This window comes from Podarcis erhardii (genome assembly GCF_964252035.2).
Source record: "Podarcis erhardii genome assembly, chromosome: 10".
Classification (NCBI taxonomy): Eukaryota; Metazoa; Chordata; class Lepidosauria; order Squamata; family Lacertidae; genus Podarcis; species Podarcis erhardii.
This window is the reverse complement of record NC_138500.1, coordinates 68,215,692-68,234,931: the sequence shown is the minus strand read 5'-3', so window position 1 is coordinate 68,234,931 and position 19,240 is coordinate 68,215,692.

Sequence of the window (19,240 nt, the reverse complement as noted above, 5' to 3'; positions counted from 1 at the left end):
AAAAATCTTTTTCTGCCGGTTAAGTTGTCGAGGGCTGATTTCTTTTCCTGTGTTAAAAAGCCTACTGTTTCGACCGCCAAACATCTCAGGGGAGCATTTGCAACCGTTTGGCACCATTTTTGAGTCAATTGCCAAAAGTCAGATTTTTGATGAAATTGTGACCCCGGGGCTTAGGGATTTTTTAAAAAAAAATCTTTTTCTGACAGTTAAGTTGTCGAGGGCTGATTTCTTTTCTTGTGATAAAAAGCCTTCTGTTTTGACCGCCAAACATCTCAGGGGAGCATTTGCAACCGTTTGGCACCATTTTTGAGTCAATTGCCGAAAGTCAGATTTTTGATGAAATTGTGACCCCGGGGCTTAGGGATTTTTTCAAAAAAATCTTTTTCTGACGGCTAAGTTGTCGAGGGCTGATTTCTTTTCCTGTGATAAAAAGCCTTCTTTTTCGACCGCCAAACATCTCAGGGGAGCATTTGCAACCGTTTGGCACCATTTTTGAGTGAATTGCCGAAAGTCAGATTTTTGATGAAATTGTGAGCCCGGGGCTTAGGGATTTTTTTAAAAAAAATCTTTTTCTGCCGGTTAACGATTTTCTGTCCTGTGATAAAAAGCCTTCTGTTTTGACCGCGAAACGTTTCAGGGGAGCATTTGCAACCATTTGGCACCATTTTTGAGTGAATTGCCGAAAGTCAGATTTCTGATGAAATTTTGACCCCGGGGCTTAGGGATTTTTTCAAAAAAATGTTTTTCTGCCGGTTAAGTTGTTGAGGGCTGATTTCTTTTCCTGTGATAAAAAGCCATCTGTTTCGACCGCCAAACATCCCAGGGGAGCATTTGCAACCGTTTGGCACCATTTTTGAGTCAACTGCCGAAAGTCAGATTTTTGATGAAATTGTGACCCCGGGGCTTAAGAATTTTTTCAAAAAAATCTTTTTCTGACAGCTAAGTTGTAGCGGGCTGTTTTCTTTTCCTGTGATAAAAAGCCTTCTGTTTCGACCGCCAAACATCTCAGGGGAGCATTTGCAACCGTTTGGCACCATTTTTGAGTCAATTGCCGAAAGTCAGATTTCTGATGAAATTGTGACCCCGGGGCTTAAGAATTTTTTTTAAAAAAACATTTTCTGCCGGTTAAGGATTTTCTGTCCTGTGATAAAAAGCCTTCTGTTTTGAACGCGAAACGTTTCAGGGGAGCATTTGCAACCATTTGGCACCATTTTTGAGTGAATTGCCGAAAGTCAGATTTCTGATGAAATTGTGACCCCGGGGCTTAGGGATTTTTTCAAAAAAATGTTTTTCTGCCGGTTAAGTTGTAGCGGGCTGATTTCTTTTCCTGTGTTAAAAAGCCTACTGTTTCGACCGCCAAACATCTCAGGGGAGCATTTGCAACCGTTTGGCACTATTTTTGAGTCAATTGCCAAAAGTCAGATTTTTGATGAAATTGTGACCCCGGGGCTTAGGGATTTTTTTAAAAAAAATCTTTTTCTGACAGTTGAGTTGTCGAGGGCTGATTTCTTTTCTTGTGATAAAAAGCCTTCTGTTTTGACCGCCAAACATCTCAGGGGAGCATTTGCAACCGTTTGGCACCATTTTTGAGTGAATTGCCGAAAGTCAGATTTTTGATGAAATTGTGACCCCGGGGCTTAGGGATTTTTTCAAAAAAATCTTTTTCTGACAGCTAAGTTGTCGCGGGCTGATTTCTTTTCCTGTGATAAAAAGCCTTCTGTTTCGAGCGCGAAACGTTTCAGGGGAGCATTTGCAACCATTTGGCACCATTTTTGAGTGAACTGCCGAAAGTCAGATTTCTGATGAAATTGTGACCCCGGGGCTTAGGGATTTTTTCAAAAAAATCTTTTTCTGCCGGTTAAGTTGTCGAGGGCTGATTTCTTTTCCTGTGATAAAAAGCCTACTGTTTCGACCGCCAAACATCTCAGGGCAGCATTTGCAACCGTTTGGCACCATTTTTGAATCAATTGCCGAAAGTCAGATTTTTGATGAAATTGTGACCCCGGGGCTTAAGAATTTTTTCAAAAAAATATTTTTCTGACAGCTGAGTTGTCGAGGGCATATTTCTTTTCCTGTGATAAAAAGCCTTCTGTTTCGAGCGCCAAACATCTCAGGGGAGCATTTGCAACCGTTTGGCACCATTTTTGAGTGAATTGCCGAAAGTCAGATTTTTGATGAAATTGTGAGCCCGGGGCTTAGGCATTTTTTTAAAAAAAACATTTTCTGCCGGTTAAGGATTTTCTGTCCTGTGATAAAAAGCCTTCTGTTTTGAACGCGAAACGTTTCAGGGGAGCATTTGCAACCATTTGGCACCATTTTTGAGTGAATTGCCGAAAGTCAGATTTCTGATGAAATTGTGACCCCGGGGCTTAGGGATTTTTTCAAAAAAATGTTTTTCTGCCGGTTAAGTTGTCGAGGGCTGATTTCTTTTCCTGTGTTAAAAAGCCTACTGTTTCGACCGCCAAACATCTCAGGGGAGCATTTGCAACCGTTTGGCACCATTTTTGAGTCAATTGCCAAAAGTCAGATTTTTGATGAAATTGTGACCCCGGGGTTTAGGGATTTTTTTTAAAAAAATCTTTTTCTGACAGTTAAGTTGTCGAGGGCTGATTTCTTTTCTTGTGATAAAAAGCCTTCTGTTTTGACCGCCAAACATCTCAGGGGAGCATTTGCAACCGTTTGGCACCATTTTTGAGTGAATTGCCGAAAGTCAGATTTTTGATGAAATTGTGACCCCGGGGCTTAGGGATTTTTTCAAAAAAATCCTTTTCTGACAGCTAAGTTGTCGCGGGCTGATTTCTTTTCCTGTGATAAAAAGCCTTCTGTTTCGAGCGCCAAACATCTCAGGGGAGCATTTGCAACCGTTTGGCACGATTTTTGAGTGAATTGCCGAAAGTCAGATTTTTGATGAAATTGTGACCCCGGGGCTTAGGGATTTTTTTAAAAAAAATCTTTTTCTGCCGGTTAAGGATTTTCTGTCCTGTGATAAAAAGCCTTCTGTTTTGACCGCGAAACGTTTCAGGGGAGCATTTGCAACCATTTGGCACCATTTTTGAGTGAACTGCCGAAAGTCAGATTTCTGATGAAATTGTGACCCCGGGGCTTAGGGATTTTTTCAAAAAAATCTTTTTCTGCCGGTTAAGTTGTCGAGGGCTGATTTCTTTTCCTGTGATAAAAAGCCTACTGTTTCGACCGCCAAACATCTCAGGGCAGCATTTGCAACCGTTTGGCACCATTTTTGAATCAATTGCCGAAAGTCAGATTTTTGATGAAATTGTGACCCCGGGGCTTAAGAATTTTTTCAAAAAAATCTTTTTCTGACAGCTAAGTTGTAGCGGGCTGATTTCTTTTCCTGTGATAAAAAGCCTTCTGTTTCGACCGCCAAACATCTCAGGGGAGCATTTGCAACCGTTTGGCACCATTTTTGAGTCAATTGCCGAAAGTCAGATTTCTGATGAAATTGTGACCCCGGGGCTTAAGAATTTTTTTTAAAAAAACATTTTCTGCCGGTTAAGGATTTTCTGTCCTGTGATAAAAAGCCTTCTGTTTTGAACGCGAAACGTTTCAGGGGAGCATTTGCAACCATTTGGCACCATTTTTGAGTGAATTGCCGAAAGTCAGATTTCTGATGAAATTGTGACCCCGGGGCTTAGGGATTTTTTCAAAAAAATGTTTTTCTGCCGGTTAAGTTGTCGAGGGCTGATTTCTTTTCCTGTGTTAAAAAGCCTACTGTTTCGACCGCCAAACATCTCAGGGGAGCATTTGCAACCGTTTGGCACTATTTTTGAGTCAATTGCCAAAAGTCAGATTTTTGATGAAATTGTGACCCCGGGGCTTAGGGATTTTTTTAAAAAAAATCTTTTTCTGCCGGTTAAGGATTTTCTGTCCTGTGATAAAAAGCCTTCTGTTTTGACCGCGAAACGTTTCAGGGGAGCATTTGCAACCATTTGGCACCATTTTTGAGTGAACTGCCGAAAGTCAGATTTCTGATGAAATTGTGACCCCGGGGCTTAGGGATTTTTTCAAAAAAATCTTTTTCTGCCGGTTAAGTTGTCGAGGGCTGATTTCTTTTCCTGTGATAAAAAGCCTACTGTTTCGACCGCCAAACATCTCAGGGCAGCATTTGCAACCGTTTGGCACCATTTTTGAATCAATTGCCGAAAGTCAGATTTTTGATGAAATTGTGACCCCGGGGCTTAAGAATTTTTTCAAAAAAATCTTTTTCTGACAGCTAAGTTGTAGCGGGCTGATTTCTTTTCCTGTGATAAAAAGCCTTCTGTTTCGACCGCCAAACATCTCAGGGGAGCATTTGCAACCGTTTGGCACCATTTTTGAGTCAATTGCCGAAAGTCAGATTTCTGATGAAATTGTGACCCCGGGGCTTAAGAATTTTTTTTAAAAAAACATTTTCTGCCGGTTAAGGATTTTCTGTCCTGTGATAAAAAGCCTTCTGTTTTGAACGCGAAACGTTTCAGGGGAGCATTTGCAACCATTTGGCACCATTTTTGAGTGAATTGCCGAAAGTCAGATTTCTGATGAAATTGTGACCCCGGGGCTTAGGGATTTTTTCAAAAAAATGTTTTTCTGCCGGTTAAGTTGTCGAGGGCTGATTTCTTTTCCTGTGTTAAAAAGCCTACTGTTTCGACCGCCAAACATCTCAGGGGAGCATTTGCAACCGTTTGGCACCATTTTTGAGTCAATTGCCAAAAGTCAGATTTTTGATGAAATTGTGACCCCGGGGCTTAGGGATTTTTTTAAAAAAAATCTTTTTCTGACAGTTAAGTTGTCGAGGGCTGATTTCTTTTCTTGTGATAAAAAGCCTTCTGTTTTGACCGCCAAACATCTCAGGGGAGCATTTGCAACCGTTTGGCACCATTTTTGAGTGAATTGCCGAAAGTCAGATTTTTGATGAAATTGTGACCCCGGGGCTTAGGGATTTTTTCAAAAAAATCTTTTTCTGACAGCTAAGTTGTCGCGGGCTGATTTCTTTTCCTGTGATAAAAAGCCTTCTGTTTCGAGCGCCAAACATCTCAGGGGAGCATTTGCAACCGTTTGGCACGATTTTTGAGTGAATTGCCGAAAGTCAGATTTTTGATGAAATTGTGACCCCGGGGCTTAGGGATTTTTTTTAAAAAAATCTTTTTCTGCCGGTTAAGGATTTTCTGTCCTGTGATAAAAAGCCTTCTGTTTTGACCGCGAAACGTTTCAGGGGAGCATTTGCAACCATTTGGCACCATTTTTGAGTGAACTGCCGAAAGTCAGATTTCTGATGAAATTGTGACCCCGGGGCTTAGGGATTTTTTCAAAAAAATCTTTTTCTGCCGGTTAAGTTGTCGAGGGCTGATTTCTTTTCCTGTGATAAAAAGCCTACTGTTTCGACCGCCAAACATCTCAGGGCAGCATTTGCAACCGTTTGGCACCATTTTTGAATCAATTGCCGAAAGTCAGATTTTTGATGAAATTGTGACCCCGGGGCTTAAGAATTTTTTCAAAAAAATCTTTTTCTGACAGCTAAGTTGTAGCGGGCTGATTTCTTTTCCTGTGATAAAAAGCCTTCTGTTTCGACCGCCAAACATCTCAGGGGAGCATTTGCAACCGTTTGGCACCATTTTTGAGTCAATTGCCGAAAGTCAGATTTCTGATGAAATTGTGACCCCGGGGCTTAAGAATTTTTTTTAAAAAAACATTTTCTGCCGGTTAAGGATTTTCTGTCCTGTGATAAAAAGCCTTCTGTTTTGAACGCGAAACGTTTCAGGGGAGCATTTGCAACCATTTGGCACCATTTTTGAGTGAATTGCCGAAAGTCAGATTTCTGATGAAATTGTGACCCCGGGGCTTAGGGATTTTTTCAAAAAAATGTTTTTCTGCCGGTTAAGTTGTCGAGGGCTGATTTCTTTTCCTGTGTTAAAAAGCCTACTGTTTCGACCGCCAAACATCTCAGGGGAGCATTTGCAACCGTTTGGCACTATTTTTGAGTCAATTGCCAAAAGTCAGATTTTTGATGAAATTGTGACCCCGGGGCTTAGGGATTTTTTCAAAAAAATCTTTTTCTGACAGCTAAGTTGTCGCGGGCTGATTTCTTTTCCTGTGATAAAAAGCCTTCTGTTTCGAGCGCCAAACATCTCAGGGGAGCATTTGCAACCGTTTGGCACGATTTTTGAGTGAATTGCCGAAAGTCAGATTTTTGATGAAATTGTGACCCCGGGGCTTAGGGATTTTTTTTAAAAAAATCTTTTTCTGCCGGTTAAGGATTTTCTGTCCTGTGATAAAAAGCCTTCTGTTTTGACCGCGAAACGTTTCAGGGGAGCATTTGCAACCATTTGGCACCATTTTTGAGTGAACTGCCGAAAGTCAGATTTCTGATGAAATTGTGACCCCGGGGCTTAGGGATTTTTTCAAAAAAATCTTTTTCTGCCGGTTAAGTTGTCGAGGGCTGATTTCTTTTCCTGTGATAAAAAGCCTACTGTTTCGACCGCCAAACATCTCAGGGCAGCATTTGCAACCGTTTGGCACCATTTTTGAATCAATTGCCGAAAGTCAGATTTTTGATGAAATTGTGACCCCGGGGCTTAAGAATTTTTTCAAAAAAATCTTTTTCTGACAGCTAAGTTGTAGCGGGCTGATTTCTTTTCCTGTGATAAAAAGCCTTCTGTTTCGACCGCCAAACATCTCAGGGGAGCATTTGCAACCGTTTGGCACCATTTTTGAGTCAATTGCCGAAAGTCAGATTTCTGATGAAATTGTGACCCCGGGGCTTAAGAATTTTTTTTAAAAAAACATTTTCTGCCGGTTAAGGATTTTCTGTCCTGTGATAAAAAGCCTTCTGTTTTGAACGCGAAACGTTTCAGGGGAGCATTTGCAACCATTTGGCACCATTTTTGAGTGAATTGCCGAAAGTCAGATTTCTGATGAAATTGTGACCCCGGGGCTTAGGGATTTTTTCAAAAAAATGTTTTTCTGCCGGTTAAGTTGTCGAGGGCTGATTTCTTTTCCTGTGTTAAAAAGCCTACTGTTTCGACCGCCAAACATCTCAGGGGAGCATTTGCAACCGTTTGGCACTATTTTTGAGTCAATTGCCAAAAGTCAGATTTTTGATGAAATTGTGACCCCGGGGCTTAGGGATTTTTTTAAAAAAAATCTTTTTCTGACAGTTAAGTTGTCGAGGGCTGATTTCTTTTCTTGTGATAAAAAGCCTTCTGTTTTGACCGCCAAACATCTCAGGGGAGCATTTGCAACCGTTTGGCACCATTTTTGAGTGAATTGCCGAAAGTCAGATTTTTGATGAAATTGTGACCCCGGGGCTTAGGGATTTTTTCAAAAAAATCTTTTTCTGACAGCTAAGTTGTCGCGGGCTGATTTCTTTTCCTGTGATAAAAAGCCTTCTGTTTCGAGCGCCAAACATCTCAGGGGAGCATTTGCAACCGTTTGGCACGATTTTTGAGTGAATTGCCGAAAGTCAGATTTTTGATGAAATTGTGACCCCGGGGCTTAAGATTTTTTTCAAAAAAATCTTTTTCTGACGGCTAAGTTGTCGCGGGCATATTTCTTTTCCTGTGATAAAAAGCCTTCTGTTTCGACCGCCAAACATCTCAGGGGAGCATTTGCAACCGTTTGGCACCATTTTTGAGTGAATTGCCGAAAGTCAGATTTTTGATGAAATTGTGAGCCCGGGGCTTAGGCATTTTTTTAAAAAAAACATTTTCTGCCGGTTAAGGATTTTCTGTCCTGTGATAAAAAGCCTTCTGTTTTGAACGCGAAACGTTTCAGGGGAGCATTTGCAACCATTTGGCACCATTTTTGAGTGAATTGCCGAAAGTCAGATTTCTGATGAAATTGTGACCCCGGGGCTTAGGGATTTTTTCAAAAAAATGTTTTTCTGCCGGTTAAGTTGTCGAGGGCTGATTTCTTTTCCTGTGTTAAAAAGCCTACTGTTTCGACCGCCAAACATCTCAGGGGAGCATTTGCAACCGTTTGGCACCATTTTTGAGTCAATTGCCAAAAGTCAGATTTTTGATGAAATTGTGACCCCAGGGTTTAGGGATTTTTTTTAAAAAAATCTTTTTCTGACAGTTAAGTTGTCGAGGGCTGATTTCTTTTCTTGTGATAAAAAGCCTTCTGTTTTGACCGCCAAACATCTCAGGGGAGCATTTGCAACCGTTTGGCACCATTTTTGAGTGAATTGCCGAAAGTCAGATTTTTGATGAAATTGTGAGCCCGGGGCTTACGGATTTTTTTTAGAAAAATCTTTTTCTGCCGGTTAAGGATTTTCTGTCCTGTGATAAAAAGCCTTCTGTTTTGACCGCGAATCGTTTCAGGGGAGCATTTGCAACCATTTGGCACCATTTTTGAGTGAATTGCCGAAAGTCAGATTTCTGATGAAATTTTGACTCCGGGGCTTAGGGATTTTTTCAAAAAAATGTTTTTCTGCCGGTTAAGTTGTCGAGGGCTGATTTCTTTTCCTGTGATAAAAAGCCATCTGTTTCGACCGCCAAACATCTCAGGGGAGCATTTGCAACCATTTGGCACCATTTTTGAGTGAATTGCCGAAAGTCAGATTTTTGATGAAATTGTGAGCCCGGGGCTTAGGGATTTTTTTCAAAAAAATCTTTTTCTGACGGCTAAGTTGTCGAGGGCTGATTTCTTTTCCTGTGATAAAAAGCCTACTGTTTCGACCGCCTAACATCTCAGGGGAGCATTTGCAACCGTTTGGCACCATTTTTGAGTCAACTGCCGAAAGTCAGATTTTTGATGAAATTGTGACCCCGGGGCTTAAGATTTTTTTCAAAAAAATCTTTTTCTGACAGCTAAGTTGTACCGGGCTGATTTCTTTTCCGGTGATAAAAAGCCTTCTGTTTCGACCGCCAAACATCTCAGGGGAGCATTTGCAACCGTTTGGCACCATTTTTGAGTCAATTGCCAAAAGTCAGATTTTTGATGAAATTGTGACCCCGGGGCTTAGGGATTTTTTCAAAAAAATCTTTTTCTGACAGTTAAGTTGTCTTGGGCTGATTTCTTTTCTTGTAATAAAAAGCCTACAGTTTCGACCGCCAAACATCTCAGGGGAGCATTTGCAACCGTTTGGCACCATTTTTGAATCAATTGCCGAAAGTCAGATTTTTGATGAAATTGTGAGCCCGGGGCTTAGGGTTTTTTTTTAGAAAAATCTTTTTCTGCCGGTTAAGGATTTTCTGTCCTGTGATAAAAAGCCTTCTGTTTTGACCGCGAAACGTTTCAGGGGAGCATTTGCAACCATTTGGCACCATTTTTGAGTGAATTGCCGAAAGTCAGATTTCTGATGAAATTTTGACTCCGGGGCTTAGGGATTTTTTCAAAAAAATGTTTTTCTGACGGTTAAGTTGTCGAGGGCTGATTTCTTTTCCTGTGATAAAAAGCCATCTGTTTCGACCGCCAAACATCTCAGGGGAGCATTTGCAACCATTTGGCACCATTTTTGAGTCAATTGCCGAAAGTCAGATTTTTGATGAAATTGTGACCCCGGGGCTTAGGGATTTTTTCAAAAAAATCTTTTTCTGAAGGCTAAGTTGTCGAGGGCTGATTTCTTTTCCTGTGATAAAAAGCCTACTGTTTCGACCGCCAAACATCTCAGGGGAGCATTTGCAACCGTTTGGCAACATTTTTGAGTGAATTGCCGAAAGTCAGATTTTTGATGAAATTGTGACCCCGGGGCTTAGGGATTTTTTTAAAAAAAATCTTTTTCTGCCGGTTAAGGATTTTCTGTCCTGTGATAAAAAGCCTTCTGTTTTGACCGCGAAACGTTTCAGGGGAGCATTTGCAACCGTTTGACACCATTTTTGAGTGAATTGCCGAAAGTCAGATTTTTGATGAAATTGTGACCCCGGGGCTTAAGAATTTTTTCAAAAAAATCTTTTTCTGACAGCTAAGTTGTCGCGGGCTGATTTCTTTTCCTGTGATAAAAAGCCTTCTGTTTCGACCGCCAAACATCTCAGGGGAGCATTTGCAACCATTTGGCACCATTTTTGAGTCAATTGCCGAAAGTCAGATTTCTGATGAAATTGTGACCCCGGGACTTAGGGGTTTTTTCAAAAAATGTTTTTCTGCCGGTTAAGTTGTCGCGGGCTGATTTCTTTTCTTGTGATAAAAAGCCTTCTGTTTCGACCGCCAGACATCTCAGGGGAGCATTTGCAACCGTTTGGCACCATTTTTGAGTGAATTGCCGAAAGTCAGATTTCTGATGAAATTGTGACCCCGGGACTTAGGGGTTTTTTCAAAAAATGTTTTTCTGCCGGTTAAGTTGTCTTGGGCTGATTTCTTTTCTTGTAATAAAAAGCCTACTGTTTCGACCGCCAAACATCTCAGGGGAGCATTTGCAACCGTTTGGCACCATTTTTGAATCAATTGCCGAAAGTCAGATTTTTGATGAAATTGTGAGCCCGGGGCTTAAGAATTTTTTTAAAAAAAATCTTTTTCTGACAGTTAAGTTGTCGAGGGCTGATTTCTTTTCTTGTAATAAAAAGCCTACTGTTTCGACCGCCAAACATCTCAGGGGAGCATTTGCAACCGTTTGGCACCATTTTTGAATCAATTGCCGAAAGTCAGATTTTTGATGAAATTGTGAGCCCGGGGCTTAGGGTTTTTTTTTAGAAAAATCTTTTTCTGCCGGTTAAGGATTTTCTGTCCTGTGATAAAAAGCCTTCTGTTTTGACCGCGAAACGTTTCAGGGGAGCATTTGCAACCATTTGGCACCATTTTTGAGTGAATTGCCGAAAGTCAGATTTCTGATGAAATTTTGACTCCGGGGCTTAGGGATTTTTTCAAAAAAATGTTTTTCTGACGGTTAAGTTGTCGAGGGCTGATTTCTTTTCCTGTGATAAAAAGCCATCTGTTTCGACCGCCAAACATCTCAGGGGAGCATTTGCAACCATTTGGCACCATTTTTGAGTCAATTGCCGAAAGTCAGATTTTTGATGAAATTGTGACCCCGGGGCTTAGGGATTTTTTCAAAAAAATCTTTTTCTGAAGGCTAAGTTGTCGAGGGCTGATTTCTTTTCCTGTGATAAAAAGCCTACTGTTTCGACCGCCAAACATCTCAGGGGAGCATTTGCAACCGTTTGGCAACATTTTTGAGTGAATTGCCGAAAGTCAGATTTTTGATGAAATTGTGACCCCGGGGCTTAGGGATTTTTTTAAAAAAAATCTTTTTCTGCCGGTTAAGGATTTTCTGTCCTGTGATAAAAAGCCTTCTGTTTTGACCGCGAAACGTTTCAGGGGAGCATTTGCAACCGTTTGACACCATTTTTGAGTGAATTGCCGAAAGTCAGATTTTTGATGAAATTGTGACCCCGGGGCTTAAGAATTTTTTCAAAAAAATCTTTTTCTGACAGCTAAGTTGTCGCGGGCTGATTTCTTTTCCTGTGATAAAAAGCCTTCTGTTTCGACCGCCAAACATCTCAGGGGAGCATTTGCAACCATTTGGCACCATTTTTGAGTCAATTGCCGAAAGTCAGATTTCTGATGAAATTGTGACCCCGGGACTTAGGGGTTTTTTCAAAAAATGTTTTTCTGCCGGTTAAGTTGTCGCGGGCTGATTTCTTTTCTTGTGATAAAAAGCCTTCTGTTTCGACCGCCAGACATCTCAGGGGAGCATTTGCAACCGTTTGGCACCATTTTTGAGTGAATTGCCGAAAGTCAGATTTCTGATGAAATTGTGACCCCGGGACTTAGGGGTTTTTTCAAAAAATGTTTTTCTGCCGGTTAAGTTGTCTTGGGCTGATTTCTTTTCTTGTAATAAAAAGCCTACTGTTTCGACCGCCAAACATCTCAGGGGAGCATTTGCAACCGTTTGGCACCATTTTTGAATCAATTGCCGAAAGTCAGATTTTTGATGAAATTGTGAGCCCGGGGCTTAAGAATTTTTTAAAAAAAAATCTTTTTCTGACAGTTAAGTTGTCGAGGGCTGATTTCTTTTCTTGTAATAAAAAGCCTACTGTTTCGACCGCCAAACATCTCAGGGGAGCATTTGCAACCGTTTGGCACCATTTTTGAATCAATTGCCGAAAGTCAGATTTTTGATGAAATTGTGAGCCCGGGGCTTAGGGTTTTTTTTTAGAAAAATCTTTTTCTGCCGGTTAAGGATTTTCTGTCCTGTGATAAAAAGCCTTCTGTTTTGACCGCGAAACGTTTCAGGGGAGCATTTGCAACCATTTGGCACCATTTTTGAGTGAATTGCCGAAAGTCAGATTTCTGATGAAATTTTGACTCCGGGGCTTAGGGATTTTTTCAAAAAAATGTTTTTCTGACGGTTAAGTTGTCGAGGGCTGATTTCTTTTCCTGTGATAAAAAGCCATCTGTTTCGACCGCCAAACATCTCAGGGGAGCATTTGCAACCATTTGGCACCATTTTTGAGTCAATTGCCGAAAGTCAGATTTTTGATGAAATTGTGAACAGGGGCTTAAGAATTTTTTCAAAGAAATCTTTTTCTGACAGCTAAGTTGTCGAGGGCTGATTTCTTTTCCTGTGATAAAAAGCCATCTGTTTCGACAGCCAAACATCCCAGGGGAGCATTTGCAACCGTTTGGCACCATTTTTGAGTGAATTGCCGAAAGTCAGATTTTTGATGAAATTGTGAACAGGGGCTTAAGATTTTTTTCAAAAAAATCTTTTTCTGACGGCTAAGTTGTCGAGGGCTGATTTCTTTTCCTGTGATAAAAAGCCATCTGTTTCGACCGCCAAACATCTCAGGGGAGCATTTGCAACCATTTGGCACCATTTTTGAGTGAATTGCCGAAAGTCAGATTTTTGATGAAATTGTGAGCCCGGGGCTTAGGGATTTTTTTCAAAAAAATCTTTTTCTTACGGCTAAGTTGTCGAGGGCTGATTTCTTTTCCTGTGATAAAAAGCCTACTGTTTCGACTGCCTAACATCTCAGGGGAGCATTGGCAACCGTTTGGCACCATTTTTGAGTCAACTGCCGAAAGTCAGATTTTTGATGAAATTGTGACCCCGGGGCTTAAGAATTTTTTCAAAAAAATCTTTTTCTGACAGCTAAGTTGTACCGGGCTGATTTCTTTTCCTGTGATAAATAGCCTTCTGTTTCGACCGCCAAACATCTCAGGGGAGCATTTGCAACCGTTTGGCACCATTTTTGAGTCAATTGCCAAAAGTCAGATTTTTGATGAAATTGTGACCCCGGGGCTTAGGGATTTTTTCAAAAAAATCTTTTTCTGACAGTTAAGTTGTCTTGGGCTGATTTCTTTTCTTGTAATAAAAAGCCTACTGTTTCGACCGCCAAACATCTCAGGGGAGCATTTGCAACCGTTTGGCACCATTTTTGAATCAATTGCCGAAAGTCAGATTTTTGATGAAATTGTGAGCCCGGGGCTTAAGAATTTTTTTTAAAAAAATCTTTTTCTGACAGTTAAGTTGTCGAGGGCTGATTTCTTTTCTTGTAATAAAAAGCCTACTGTTTCGACCGCCAAACATCTCAGGGGAGCATTTGCAACCGTTTGGCACCATTTTTGAATCAATTGCCGAAAGTCAGATTTTTGATGAAATTGTGAGCCCGGGGCTTAGGGTTTTTTTTTAGAAAAATCTTTTTCTGCCGGTTAAGGATTTTCTGTCCTGTGATAAAAAGCCTTCTGTTTTGACCGCGCAACGTTTCAGGGGAGCATTTGCAACCATTTGGCACCATTTTTGAGTGAATTGCCGAAAGTCAGATTTCTGATGAAATTTTGACTCCGGGGCTTAGGGATTTTTTCAAAAAAATGTTTTTCTGACGGTTAAGTTGTCGAGGGCTGATTTCTTTTCCTGTGATAAAAAGCCATCTGTTTCGACCGCCAAACATCTCAGGGGAGCATTTGCAACCATTTGGCACCATTTTTGAGTCAATTGCCGAAAGTCAGATTTTTGATGAAATTGTGACCCCGGGGCTTAGGGATTTTTTCAAAAAAATCTTTTTCTGAAGGCTAAGTTGTCGAGGGCTGATTTCTTTTCCTGTGATAAAAAGCCTACTGTTTCGACAGCCAAACATCCCAGGGGAGCATTTGCAACCGTTTGGCACCATTTTTGAGTGAATTGCCGAAAGTCAGATTTCTGATGAAATTGTGACCCCGGGGCTTAGGGATTTTTTTAAAAAAAATCTTTTTCTGCCGGTTAAGGATTTTCTGTCCTGTGATAAAAAGCCTTCTGTTTTGACCGCAAAACGTTTCAGGGGAGCATTTGCAACCGTTTGACACAATTTTTGAGTGAATTGCCGAAAGTCAGATTTTTGATGAAATTGTGACCCCGGGGCTTAAGATTTTTTTTTAAAAAAAAAATTTTCTAAGGACTAAGTTGTCGAGGGCTGATTTCTTTTCCTGTGATAAAAAGCCTTCTGTTTCGACCGCCAAACATCTCAGGGGAGCATTTGCAACCGTTTGGCACCATTTTTGAGTCAATTGCCGAAAGTCAGATTTTTGATGACATTGTGACCCCGGGGCTTAAGAATTTTTTCAAAAAAAATTTTTTCGGACAACTAAGTTGTCGCGGGCTGATTTCTTTTCAGGTGATAAAAAGCCTTCTGTTTCGACCGCCAAACATCTCAGGGGAGCATTTGCAACCGTTTGGCACCATTTTTGAGTGAATTGCCGAAAGTCAGATTTTTGATGAAATTGTGAGCCCGGGGCTTAGGGATTTCTTTAAAAAAAATCTTTTTCTGCCGGTTAAGGATTTTCTGTCCTGTGATAAAAAGCCTTCTGTTTTGACCGCGAAACGTTTCAGGGGAGCATTTGCAACCGTTTGACACCATTTTTGAGTGAATTGCCGAAAGTCAGATTTTTGATGAAATTGTGAGCCCGGGGCTTAGGGATTTTTTTTAAAAAAACTTTTTCTGCCGGTTAAGGATTTTCTGTCCTGTGATAAAAAGCCTTCTGTTTTGACCGCGAAACGTTTCAGGGGAGCATTTGCAACCGTTTGACACAATTTTTGAGTGAATTGCCGAAAGTCAGATTTTTGATGAAATTGTGACCCCGGGGCTTAAGAATTTTTTCAAAAAAATCTTTTTCTGACAGCTAAGTTGTCGCGGGCTGATTTCTTTTCCTGTGATAAAAAGCCTTCTGTTTCGACCGGCAAACATCTCAGGGGAGCATTTGCAACCATTTGGCACCATTTTTGAGTCAATTGCCGAAAGTCAGATTTCTGATGAAATTGTGACCCCGGGACTTAGGGGTTTTTTCAAAAAATGTTTTTCTGCCGGTTAAGTTGTCGCGGGCTGATTTCTTTTCTTGTGATAAAAAGCCTTCTGTTTCGACCGCCAGACATCTCAGGGGAGCATTTGCAACCGTTTGGCACCATTTTTGAGTGAATTGCCGAAAGTCAGATTTTTGATGAAATTGTGACCCCGGGCCTTAGGGATTTTTTTGAAAAAAATCTTTTTCTGCCAGTTAAGTTGTCGAGGGCATATTTCTTTTCCTGTGATAAAAAGCCTTCTGTTTCGACCGCCAAACATCTCAGGGGAGTATTTGCAACTGTTTGGCACCATTTTTGAGTGAATTGCCGAAAGTCAGATTTTTGATGAAATTGTGAACAGGGGCTTAAGATTTTTTTCAAAAAAATCTTTTTCTGACGGCTAAGTTGTCGAGGGCTGATTTCTTTTCCTGTGATAAAAAGCCTACTGTTTCGACCGCCAAACATCTCAGGGGAGCATTTGCAACCATTTGGCACCATTTTTGAGTGAATTGCCGAAAGTCAGATTTTTGATGAAATTGTGACCCCGGGGCTTAAGAATTTTTTCAAAAAAATCTTTTCCTGACAGCTAAGTTGTCGCGGGCTGATTTCTTTTCCTGTGATAAAAAGCCTTCTGTTTCGACCGCCAAACATCTCAGGGGAGCATTTGCAACCGTTTGGCACCATTTTTGAGTCAACTGCCGAAAGTCATATTTCTGATGAAATTGTGACCCCGGGGCTTAGGGGTTTTTTCAGAAAATGTTTTTCTGCCGGTTAAGTTGTCGCGGGCTGATTTCTTTTCTTGTGATAAAAAGCCTTCTGTTTCAACCGCCAGACATCTCAGGGGAGCATTTGCAACCGTTTGGCACCATTTTTGAGTGAATTGCCGATAGTCAGATTTTTGATGAAATTGTGAGCCCGGGGCTTAGGGATTTTTTTAAAAAAAACCTTTTCTGCCGGTTAAGGATTTTCTGTCCTGTGATAAAAAGCCTTCTGTTTTGACCGCGAAACGTTTCAGGGGAGCATTTGCAACCATTTGGCACCATTTTTGAGTGAATTGCCGAAAGTCAGATTTCTGATGAAATTGTGACCCCGGGGCTAGGGGTTTTTTCAAAAAAATCTTTTTCTGACAGCTAAGTTGTCGAGGGCATATTTCTTTTCCTGTGATAAAAAGCCTTCTGTTTCGACCGCCAAACATCTCAGGGGAGCATTTGCAACCGTTTGGCACCATTTTTGAGTCAATTGCCGAAAGTCAGATTTCTGATGAAATTGTGACCCCGGGGCTTAGGGGTTTTTTCAAAAAATGTTTTTCTGCCGGTTAAGTTGTCGCGGGCTGATTTCTTTTCTTGTGATAAAAAACCTTCTGTTTCGACCGCCAGACATCTCTTGGAAGCATTTGCAACCGTTTGGCACCATTTTTGAGTGAATTGCCGAAAGTCAGATTTTTGATGAAATTGTGACCCCGAGGCTTAAGATTTTTTTCAAAAAAATCTTTTTCTGACGGCTAAGTTGTCGAGGGCTGATTTCTTTTCCTGTGATAAAAAGCCTACTGTTTCGACCGCCAAACATCTCAGGGGAGCATTTGCAACCATTTGGCACCATTTTTGAGTCAATTGCCGAAAGTCAGATTTTTGATGAAATTGTGACCCCGGGGCTTAAGAATTTTTTCAAAAAAATCTTTTTCTTACAGCTAAGTTGTCGCGGGCTGATTTCTTTTCCTGTGATAAAAAGCCTTCTGTTTCGACCGCCAAACATCTCAGGGGAGCATTTGCAACCGTTTGGCACCATTTTTGAGTCAATTGCCGAATGTCAGATTTCCGATGAAATTGTGACCCCGGGGCTTAGGGGTTTTTTCAAAAAATGTTTTTCTGCCGGTTAAGTTGTCGCGGGCTGATTTCTTTTCTTGTGATAAAAAGCCTTCTGTTTCGACCGCCAAACATCTCAGGGGAGCATTTGCATCCGTTTGGCACCATTTTTGAGTGAATTGCCGAAAGTCAGATTTTTGATGAAATTGTGAGCCCGGGGCTTAGGGATTTTTTTTAAAAAAAACTTTTTCTGCCGGTTAAGGATTTTCTGTCCTGTGATAAAAAGCCTTCTGTTTTGACCGCGAAACGTTTCAGGGGAGCATTTGCAACCGTTTGACACCATTTTTGAGTGAATTGCCAAAAGTCAGATTTTTGATGAAATTGTGACCCCGGGGCTTAGGGATTTTTTCAAAAAAATCTTTTTCTGACAGCTAAGTTGTAGCGGGCTGATTTCTTTTCCTGTGATAAAAAGCCTTCTGTTTCGACCGCCAAACATCTCAGGGGAGCATTTGCAACCGTTTGGCACCATTTTTGAGTCAATTGCCGAAAGTCAGATTTCTGATGAAATTGTGACCCCGGGGCTTAGGGGTTTTTTCAAAAAATGTTTTTCTGCCGGTTAAATTGTCGCGGGCTGATTTCTTTTCTTGTGATAAAAAGCCTTCTGTTTCGACCGCCAGACATCTCAGGGGAGCATTTGCAACCGTTTGGCACCATTTTTGAGTGAATTGCCGAAAGTCAGATTTTTGATGAAATTGTGACCCCGGGGCTTAGGGATTTTTTTAAAAAAAATCTTTTTCTGCCGGTTAAGGATTTTCTGTCCTGTGATAAAAAGCCTTCTGTTTTGACCGCGAAACGTTTCAGGGGAGCATTTGCAACCGTTTGACACCATTTTTGAGTGAATTGACGAAAGTCAGATTTTTGATGAAATTGTGACCCCGGGGATTAAGAATTTTTTCAAAAAAATCTTTTTCTGACAGCTAAGTTGTAGCGGGCTGATTTCTTTTCCTGTGATAAAAAGCCTTCTGTTTCGACCGCCAAACATCTCAGGGGAGCATTTGCAACCGTTTGGCACCATTTTTGAGTCAATTGCCGAAAGTCAGATTTCTGATGAAATTGTGACCCCGGGGCTTAGGGGTTTTTTCATAAAATGTTTTTCTGCCGGTTAAGTTGTCGCGGGCTGATTTCTTTTCTTGTGATAAAAAGCCTTCTGTTTCGACCGCCAGACATCTCAGGGGAGCATTTGCAACCGTTTGGCACCATTTTTGAGTGAATTGCCGAAAGTCAGATTTTTGATGAAATTGTGAGCCCGGGGCTTAGGGATTTTTTTAAAAAAAACCTTTTCTGCCGGTTAAGGATTTTGTGTCCTGTGATAAATTGTGACCCCGGGGCTAGGGGTTTTTTCAAAAAAATCTTTTTCTGACAGCTAAGTTGTCGAGGGCATATTTCTTTTCCTGTGATAAAAAGCCTTCTGTTTCGACCGCCAGACATCTCAGGGGAGCATTTGCAACCGTTTGGCACCATTTTTGAGTGAATTGCCGAAAGTCAGATTTTTGATGAAATTGTGACCCCGGGGCTTAGGGATTTTTTTTAAAAAAATCTTTTTCTGCCGGTTAAGGATTTTCTGTCCTGTGATAAAAAGCCTTCTGATTTGACCACTAAACGTTTCAGGGGAGCATTTGCAACCGTTTGACACCATTTTTGAGTGAATTGCCGAAAGTCAGATTTTTGATGAAATTGTGACCCCGGGGCTTAAGAATTTTTTCAAAAAAATCTTTTTCTGACAGCTAAGTTGTAGCGGGCTGATTTCTTTTCCTGTGATAAAAAGCCTTCTGTTTCGACCGCCAAACATCTCAGGGGAGCATTTGCAACCGTTTGGCACCATTTTTGAGTCAATTGCCGAAAGTCAGATTTCTGATGAAATTGTGACCCCGGGGCTTAGGGGTTTTTTCAAAAAATGTTTTTCTGCCGGTTAAGTTGTCGCGGGCTGATTTCTTTTCTTGTGATAAAAAGCCTTCTGTTTCGACCGCCAGACATCTCAGGGGAGCATTTGCAAGCGTTTGACACCATTTTTGAGTGAATTGCCGAAAGTCAGATTTCTGATGAAATTGTGACCCCGGGGCTTAGGGATTTTTTTAAAAAAAATCTTTTTCTGACAGTTAAGTTGTCGAGGGCTGATTTCTTTTCTTGTGATAAAAAGCCTTCTGTTTTGACTGCCAAACATTTTAGGGGAGCATTTGCAACCGTTTGGCACCAT